Below are 9,507 nucleotides of genomic sequence, written 5' to 3' on the forward strand. Positions count from 1 at the left end.
GTATCTGCTTTAATGGTCATCAATTATGGCCTTTGACACGCTGAAACCACACACCCACTCTAGGGAAGTACACATCTTCTCATGCCAATTAATCATGGCTAACAAAGTGATTTATTTATATAAAATCATTTTCACATCTCACTAATCATCTTGGCATAATTTGATATGCCCATGATTTTGAGTGCAAACAGAAATGAAACTTCATAGCATGTATTCAAACCATATGTACAACATGTACATAGCATGCCATGAACACCATGCAAAACCGCATGAAAATCTTCTTGTACAATAAACAATGACAAACCCAAAAGTGATTTCTGTCATCCTCTCATCAACAAATTCAGAATCTCATTCCGAAAAAGTGCTTGTAATCTGTAATACATTTGAGATACAACAATAATACAGAATACAACAGGGAACAAAAACTGGATCATTTGATATCTTCAGGCGTGTAATCACTTTCCTATAAGCTTTAAATCTCCCTCTATAAAAGCAACAAGGTTCAAGATTTAATCTTATGGGATACAAGAAGATGAATGAAATTCTCAAGTTGCTCTGTTTGAGAATTCCCTGTAGAGATGTAAGCCTGTGAAGTATCTTGGTTTCCTGCAAAATAATTGCTTATAAAATATGCATGTAAATTGCATTTCCCTATCAGATGTTTCTCCAATATATTTATAGATGAAAAATATATCTGTTTGGAGAAGTTACATGGAAGTTGCTGTGATTTAAAACTCAACTTCCATAAAATAAGATATATCCTGATTGATATATCTATCACTGGAGAAATAATAAAATTATTTTGAGTCAGTAACTGTATAAATTTCCAACATTGCATAGGGGGAATTACCTATCATAGCATCACATATTCACATGGTTGAGTGATCATGCATTGCAAGTTCAAATTCAGACGTATTTAGTCTTTATTATTTAACAAATTAAGTTTGGTTATTTTTGAATTTTTCTAAAATTTTAGGGCTGAAATTGATGCATACAGTGCACTTGATCCTGCTGTTCGTGTGGTTATTCTGAAAGCATTATGTGACATTCGTGTTGAGGTAGAGTTTAACATATATCTGGCTTTCAATTTCTTACTGCTCTAAGTTATTTGCTATTTATATAAGGTTTTGTTATTGATTTATAAAGAATTGATGATCTAAGATTCTTGTAGTATAGTGATTATTGGTTGTGTTAGATATTCATTGAAAAATGCAGATTTAGAGGGAAGATAAAAGGATACTGCTGGGAATCTAATTACTAAATACTAAATACTAAATAAAATGGAATAGATAAAGCCCTTTGTGAAATAGAAATGGAATTGTGTTGATATTTGAAAATTTAGGATTTATTTTGTATATATATATATATATATATATATATATATATATATATATATATATATATATATATATGTTGAATTTTAAGAATTAGTGTAGTTGTTGTAGTAGTTATTATTATAGAAATTTGTTAAAATAGTGTAAACAAATGTTTAACTAGGGTTATTATTATTTTAGATTGGCTTGTGATGGATAAAAGTTGGATGAAAGCTAATCGACTTAGTCAGGAATATGAAGATGGAGTTAGAAATTTTTTACAGTTTGCAAAGAATAACCTTTTCCGAATAGTAATAAGAGGTTATTCTGTCCTTGTACGAAATGTTGTAGTCACAAAAGTTTAGGTGAAGAGGACATATATGATGATCTAATCGTTAATGAGATTAATCCATATTATACACAATGGATTTGGCACGGTGAAAGCGATGTGGCTACAACATCTAACATGTATGTTGACAATGAAGATGATGAGTTTGAAGATCGGTTGGATGAAATGTTTCGCGATGTTGGAGAAGAGTTTACCAATCGGTCAAAATGAGTTGGATGAATTATTGAATGATTCAAGACAACCTTTATGGCCAGGGTGTAGTAAATATACCTGATTATCTGTTGTATTAAAATTATTCAACTTGAAAGCTGGGAATGGGTGGAGTGACAAGAGCTTTACTGCGTTACTTAAAATAGTAAATGATATGCTTTCAAATGGTAATGAACTTCCCAAGAGTACGTATGATGCCAAAAAGATGTTGTGTCCGATGGGTATGGGATACAAAAAGATACACGCTTGCCCTAACGATTGCATATTGTTTAGGAATGATTACAAAGACTTGCATGCATGTCCAATATGTGGGGCATCTCGTTATAAAACAAGAGAGAGTGGTAAAGTACGTTTGAAAAGTCCACCAGCTAAAGTTTTGTGGTATCTCCAAATTCTTCCAAGATTTAAGTGCATGTTTGCAAATCCAAGCGATGCGAAGAACTTAACATGGCATGCAGATTATTGACTTTTCAATCGGGTGTGCAATCCGTACATCAACAATTCACTATAGCTGATCCAGATTCTTTGACTGATGGATGCAAAAAGGCTTTTTCAATTGCTCGCCGTTTTGAACACCATCTTGTGGTCCATGTGGCTCGTGGTATTATGGGCAACATTGACTATGACTTGCACCTTGCAAGTGATGAGATAATGCGTTTCTTAAAAATGGAGACCATCGATGTTTCTCCAGTTCAGTTCTTTATGAGGTAATAAGTTCTTTAGTATTATTTATTCATAATAGTTTTATATTTATATAGATGGTAATATATATGTAATTGGTTGTGTTTGTGAATAGGGGTATTTACATTAGTTTTGAGTTGGCATCAAAAAACACGTATGGCTTCCTAGATTCATATTGGATTCAACCACAAATGAATAATATGGAGGACAGAAAATCGTATATAAATGCCACCATGCAGTCTGGGAAGAAATTTGTATACTTAGCCCCATATGTTCTCAAGTAAGTATTTGTTGAGATTAACAAGAACAAGAAAATAATAATGGCAGAAAGGTAAAGAAGACAAGATTTACGTGGTTCGGCAATGTGCCTACATCCACGGGAGTGAAAGTATTCTCTTATTATTTGTGATGGTGTACAAGGTGATGAGATACATTGATTATATTTATAGGCATATAATCTCCCTTTCACTCCTATTCCTTATATGAGACAAACTCATATTTCTAATCCTTATATGAGACAAACACAACAAATCTCCACCTTGGCGAATATGCTCTCTAGGAGAAAAAGATAACTCAACAAATCTCCACCTTGGCGTATAAGCCCTTTAGGAGAAAATACTTATCTAACCATCTCCACCTTCGCAAATAAGCCCTTTAGGGGAAAAAACTCATCTCATAGTCTCCCTGGATTAGGACCACCATGTTCATTTAACATTTGGAAACACCCAACAAGTCCAAACAATGTTTGAACTTGTCACTAGTAACTGCTTTTGTCAACATGTCTGCTGCATTCTCACTTGTATGAATTTTCTGCAACAAAATCCCACCAGAAACAACCAACTCTCTGACCTTATGAAACCTTACATCAATATGTTTGGTTTTGGCATGGTATACTTGATTTTTAGCTAAGAAAATGGCACTTTGATTGTCACAGTGTAATTGAACTCCATCTTGCTCAATACCCAACTCCTTAATCAAACCTGAAAGCCACAAAGCCTCTTTAGCTGCCTCAGTCACAGCCATGTATTCTGCTTCAGTTGTAGACAAAGCTACAATAGACTGAACTGATGATCTCCAACAAACAGGACCACCCCAAGAGTAAAAACATACCCTGTTGTAGAACGTCTATTATCCATGTCACCAGCATAATCAGAATCCACATATCCCATGAGTACATGCTCATTCTGTTAACTCCCAAATACAATACCATGCTCCATAGTGCCCCTTAAGTACCGGAGAATCCATTTAACTGCTTCCCAATGCTGCTTCCCAGGTTTAGACATGTACTTACTAACTTGGCTAACAGCATGAGCCAAATCAGGTCGAGTACAAACCATTGCATACATTAAACAGCCAACTGCACTAGCATAAGGAACCTTTGCCATATTTTCAATCTCACTAACTGTTTGGGGGCACTGACTGGATGAGAGTTTAAAATGATTAGCCAAAGGGGTACTAACCGGTTTAGACTTACTCATCCCAAACCTGTCAAGAATTTTCTCTACATAACTCTGTTGAGTTAGCCACAACTTTCTTGCACCTCTATCCCTGTGAAATTCCATGCCAAGAATTTTCTGTGCAACTCCTAAGTCTTTCATATCAAATTCCAGACCCAACAACACTTTCAATGCAGTAATATCATTCATACTCTTAGGAGCAATCAACATATCATCCACATACAGTAACAGAAAAATAAAAGAACCATCACCAAGGCTTTTAACATAGACACAACATTCATACTCACAACGTGTATAGCCAATTTGAATCATGTAAGCATCGAACCGCTTGTACCACTACCGTGGAGCCTGTTTCAGCCCATACAAAGACCTCTTGAGTCGACAAACCAGATGCTCACCTCCGGGTTTAACAAACCCTTCAGGTTGCTTCATGTAAATTTGCTCATCTAGATCACCATGTAGAAAAGCAGTTTTCACATCTATTTGTTCCAAATGCAAATCCCAAATGGCTACCAAAGCAAGTACTAATCTGATAGAAGTATGCCTAACAACTGGAGAGAAACCCTCATCATAATCTATCCCCTTCTGTTGAGAAAACCCCTTCGCAACTAACCTAGCGTTAAACCTTTCCCTTCTTTTTCTGATACTGGTGGTTTCTTCCTATAGACCCACTTGCACCCTATAGCCTTCTTTCCTTGAGGAAGTTGAGCTAACTCCCAAGTATGATTATGATGTAAAGACTCCATCTCCTCAATCATACCTACCATCCATTTATCTTTCTCCTGGCTAGAAATAGCCTCTTGAAAGGTAACTGGATCATTATTAGAAACAAGAAGTGCAAAAGAAACCATATCCTCAAACCCATACCTACTAGGTGGTTTGAATTGGTGCGTCTCAGTCTATCTCTAGCCAAACTGTAATCTTGTAAATTTTCTGAACTCATACCTGCTGCAGATGTAGAATCTGCAACTTCTTGAGTCTCAATCGTAGGTGGATTAACTACTTTCTCACTCAAAGGTACACGACCTACATCCACCTCTACTGTGCTAGAACCATCGACTAGTGTATCTTCTTTCTTTGGCTGGAACATGAAATTCTCATCAAACACTGCATCTCTGCTAATCACCACCTTTTTGGTTGCAGGATCCCAAAACTTATATCCTTTTACACCTTTCTTGTAACCCAAAAAGATGCACTTCTTCGACTTGGGATCTAACTTTGATCTCTCATCACCTGGAATAAGAACATAGCTAGGACAACCAAAAACTCGTAAGTGATCAAAACTTACAGGATTACCTAACCAAACCTCCTCAGGAACCTTGCTACCAAGTGATGTCCGTGGTGATCTATTGATCAAGTAACATGCCATGTTCACTGCTTCTGCTAAAAACACTTAGAGAGCCCAGCATTCAATCTGAGACACCTTGCTCTCTCAGTAATGGTTCTATTCAGCGCTCAGCAACACCATTTCTGTTGTGGTGTCTTACACACTGTATAGTGCCTTTGAATTCCATGTTCTGCACAGAATTTCTGAAATTCTTTCTCAGTATATTCCGTCCTGTTGTCAGACCTCAGGTGCTTGATTTTTCTTCCAGTCTGGTTCTCAACCTCAGCTTTCCACAACTTAAATTTCTCAAACACTTCAGATTTATGTTTCAAGAAATACACCCAGACTTTCCTAGAAAAATCATCAGTAAATGTAACATAATATCGAGAGCCACCCATTGAAGGTTCCCTGGTAGGTCCCAAACATCTGAATGCACATAATCCAGAATCCCTTTAGTTTTATGCTGCCCAGTAGAAAAAACTGACTCTAGTCTGTTTCCAAGGACACAGAACTCACAGAAATCTAGCTTACAACATTTAACTCCTTTTAACAGATTCCTTTTGTGCAAATCAGACAAACCACGTTCACCAAGGTGACCCAAACGTAAATGCCACAACCTAGTAGTATCATCACTAGACTCAACAGAATGTGCTCCACCTACAACAGTACTACCCAACAACCTATAAATGTTCCCTGTGGTCCTTTTCCCTTTCATCACAGTTAAAGCACCCTTACTAATTTTAATGGTTTCCTTCTCACTCTCAGACTTATGAATAAAACCATTAGCATGCAAACTGCCAAGAGAAATCAGGTTCTTAGTTAATCCCGGGTATATGTCTGACATCATGCAAAGTTCTGACAATACCATCATACATCTGGATGTTAACATCACCAATACTATGATATTATGACATCTATCATCACCCAGAAAACAGAACCGAAAGTACCTGACTTATAGGTTGTGAACCACTCCCTGTTAGGTGTAATATGATAAGAGCATCCTGAGTCTAGAATCCATGCATCTGACAACTTACTCGATGAAACTGCTAAAACATCACCTTCACTATAATCTGAGTCATCAGCATGCACCACGTTCACCGCCTCTTGTTGTTTTTTCAACTTTGGACCAATCTCTCTTTATGTGCCCAATCTCATAACACTTGTAGCACCGGATTTTCCTGCTATTTCTGGACTTAGACCTAGAGTTTCTTTCTCCCAGAATTACCCTTTTCTTGCTTCCTTCCACGATCCTGACCCTCTTTAGCATACAAACTTTCACCAACAGACGATCCATCTCCTACACTCTGCATGCGCTTATTATGAGCCTGCAGGGGCCGCAGAGATCTCACTGTCTTTTTAATCGTGCTTTTCCCGGTATGTTAGAGTAGTCACCAGATGTTCAAGGAAAAAGGTAATGAACATAGCAAGATCATCGCTTGTCTTCATCTTCAATCTTGACATCAAGCTTTGGCCAGATCTGAGATTATCTGGTTGAAGACATTAATATGATGCACCAAGTCTGAACCCTCCTGCGTCTTAAGCCCATAAAGCCTTTGCTTTAGATACAGTTTTGTTCGTTAGAGATTTTTCCATGAACTGAGTTTCCAATTTATCCCAAATTTCTTTTGGGGCTTCCAGGGCCATAACGTGATACACAATTCCATCGTCCAGGCATAACCGAATGGTTCCTGCCGCACGCTCCTTCAAATCATCCCAATCATTCTCTTCCAGATTAGCTGGCTTTTCCGCCTTCAAAGTTTTCAGAAGACCCTGTTGAGCCAACAAATCCTTTACCCTAGACTGCCATAACCCAAAATTCCCTGTACCATCAAATTTTGATACCTCGAATTTTGTACTTGAACTGGTCATCTCAATAGTGCTCTGATACCAATTTGTTGAGATTAACAAAAACAAGAAAAATAATAATGGCAGAAAGGTAAAGAAGACAAGACTTACGTGGTTCGGCAATGTGCCTACATCCACGGGAGTGAAAGTATTCTCTTATTATTTGTGATGGTGTACAAGGTGATGAGATATATTGATTATATTTATAGGCATATAATCTCCCTTTCACTCCTATTCCTTATATGAGACAAACTCATATTCCTAATCCTTATATGAGACAAACACAACAGTATTAATTACGTTTTAAATAAAAATACTTATATATAATATATTTTTATTATATATTATGTTCACTTAAAATTAATAAATATTTATTTGTAGTGAGCATTGGGGTGTTGATGGCGATTTTTCCTGGACTAAATGAAACTTTTTGGTTTGATTCACTTGGTCATGGGCCGCGTGAAGACATTAAACATATAATGGAAACGTATGTAAATTTATATAATTAATTAATAGTTATTATTAAACTAGTGATGCCAAGTATTTATATATATTTTATGTCTAATATTAATAGGTGTATGACTGCAACAAACATGATGAGTGGAAAGAAACAAAATCGTTCACCAAAATGGACTATATGTTCGGTAAGTACTTCATTCACTTTGTAAAACATGCAAACTTATTGTTTTTTATTAAGTTATTTTAATTTTATTGTAATTCAAATGTAGTGTGCTATACAAAAAGGAACCACCGAATGTGGTTATTATGTGATGAAGTTCATGTTGCAATTTCCAACAACCTAAGCAAAGGAATGGATAAGGCAAGTAATTTCATAATATATCTTTTTTCTTCAAATGTTTAAAAATACTTGCTTATTTATTATTTTTATTTCTTTTGAACTTTGTAGGCTTTGGAAAGACAAGGAAGATTGCCCTACAACAAACAAGAGATTGATGAAGTTAGAGACAAATGGTCTAAGTTTCTTATTGATGAATGGGTTAATAAAACGCTTCATAGTTGATACTTTACGTTTAAAATTAGTTTATGTTTCTTGGCTTGATGTTTAGTAGTTTTGTTGAATTGTGTTACTTATATTAGTTTTATGTTTAGTAGCTTGAATTAGCTTAATGAATTGTGTTCTTTATATTAGTTTCATGTTTAATAGTTTGAATTAGTTTAATGAATTAGTTGATGTTGAATGTTAAATTGCTAGCTGCGCAGGACCTGAAAATTGATACAGGTTTGAGGTAGAAATCATAAAACAAATATAATATTAAAAAAAAAACATACGACGTTGGCTTTTAGGGTAAAGCCAACGTCGTATAGTTTTTAAAAATGTAATTAATTAACATACGACGTCGGCTTTTACCTAAAAGCCGACATCGTATGTTAATTAATTAAAATTAAAAATAATAATAATAATAAATAACATACGACGTCGGCTTTTAGGTATGTTATTTATTTAAAAAAATAATAATAAATAATATACGACGTCAGCTTTTACCTAAAAGTCGACGTTGTATGTTAATTATTTTTTTAAAAATAAATAAATACTATACGACGTCGGCGTTACCCTAAAAGCCGACGTCGTATGTTAATTAATTTAATTTAAAAAAACATACGACGTCAGTTTTTATACCTACGTCGTATCATTTACTTACTACGTCTCTAAAGTCGACGTCAAAAGATAACCGACGTTAAATGGGGTATTTTAACCGACGTTAAAACCGTTTTCTGTAGTAGTGCTTATGGCTACCCCCGGCCTTATTTCAGTTCCAACCATTACCTCCGAGTGCCACCCTGTACTTCTGAGTCCAGCCTTATACCGCCAGGGACCGTCGTCCACACTCCAACAATCTCCAACAAAACCACCTACATATGAGTACACGAGGGTACCATTCATTTCATTCACACAACCACCTACATATGAGCCTATGCTCAGGTCACACCACCTGTAACACCCCGTGTTACGGACTCTAACCTAAACTAATTATTTAATTGCTTACCATTAAAAGCGAATTGAATTCCCTTAATTAACTGAGAAGGGTCCACCATGGACATGGACCCTTATCCCTAAACCAAACACTTAGTCCTATAAGAAATAGAATAAGTAAATCCTTACCATTCAGACCCTAGTTAGGACTCTTAAATATATATAAGGACCTAGGGGCACCTAGAAATCACACCACAATAGATTCCACCACACAAGGATTCCCAAGAATTCCCCTATCACCAAATGTAGGAGAAATCACGAAGATGAGATCTTAGAAAAGAACCTTAGTAGCCAAGGATTCTAATTAAGGCTAAGAGGTAACCCATGTCTCA

At 36.0% G+C, this 9,507-nt stretch overlaps 1 long non-coding RNA gene across 1 annotated transcript; it reads left to right on the top strand.

Moving 5' to 3' along the window:
- Positions 1 to 4,963: 4,963 nt before the first annotated feature.
- LOC109152505 lies at positions 4,964 to 5,242 on the top strand. Its single transcript, XR_002049394.1, has 2 exons — positions 4,964 to 5,027; positions 5,154 to 5,242. It is a non-coding gene; the product is annotated as an uncharacterized LOC109152505 (long non-coding RNA).
- The last annotated feature ends 4,265 nt before the right edge of the window (positions 5,243 to 9,507 follow it).

Source organism: Ipomoea nil, unplaced genomic scaffold, assembly GCF_001879475.1.
Source record: "Ipomoea nil cultivar Tokyo-kokei standard unplaced genomic scaffold, Asagao_1.1 scaffold2422, whole genome shotgun sequence".
In the NCBI taxonomy this organism is placed as follows: Eukaryota; Viridiplantae; Streptophyta; class Magnoliopsida; order Solanales; family Convolvulaceae; genus Ipomoea; species Ipomoea nil.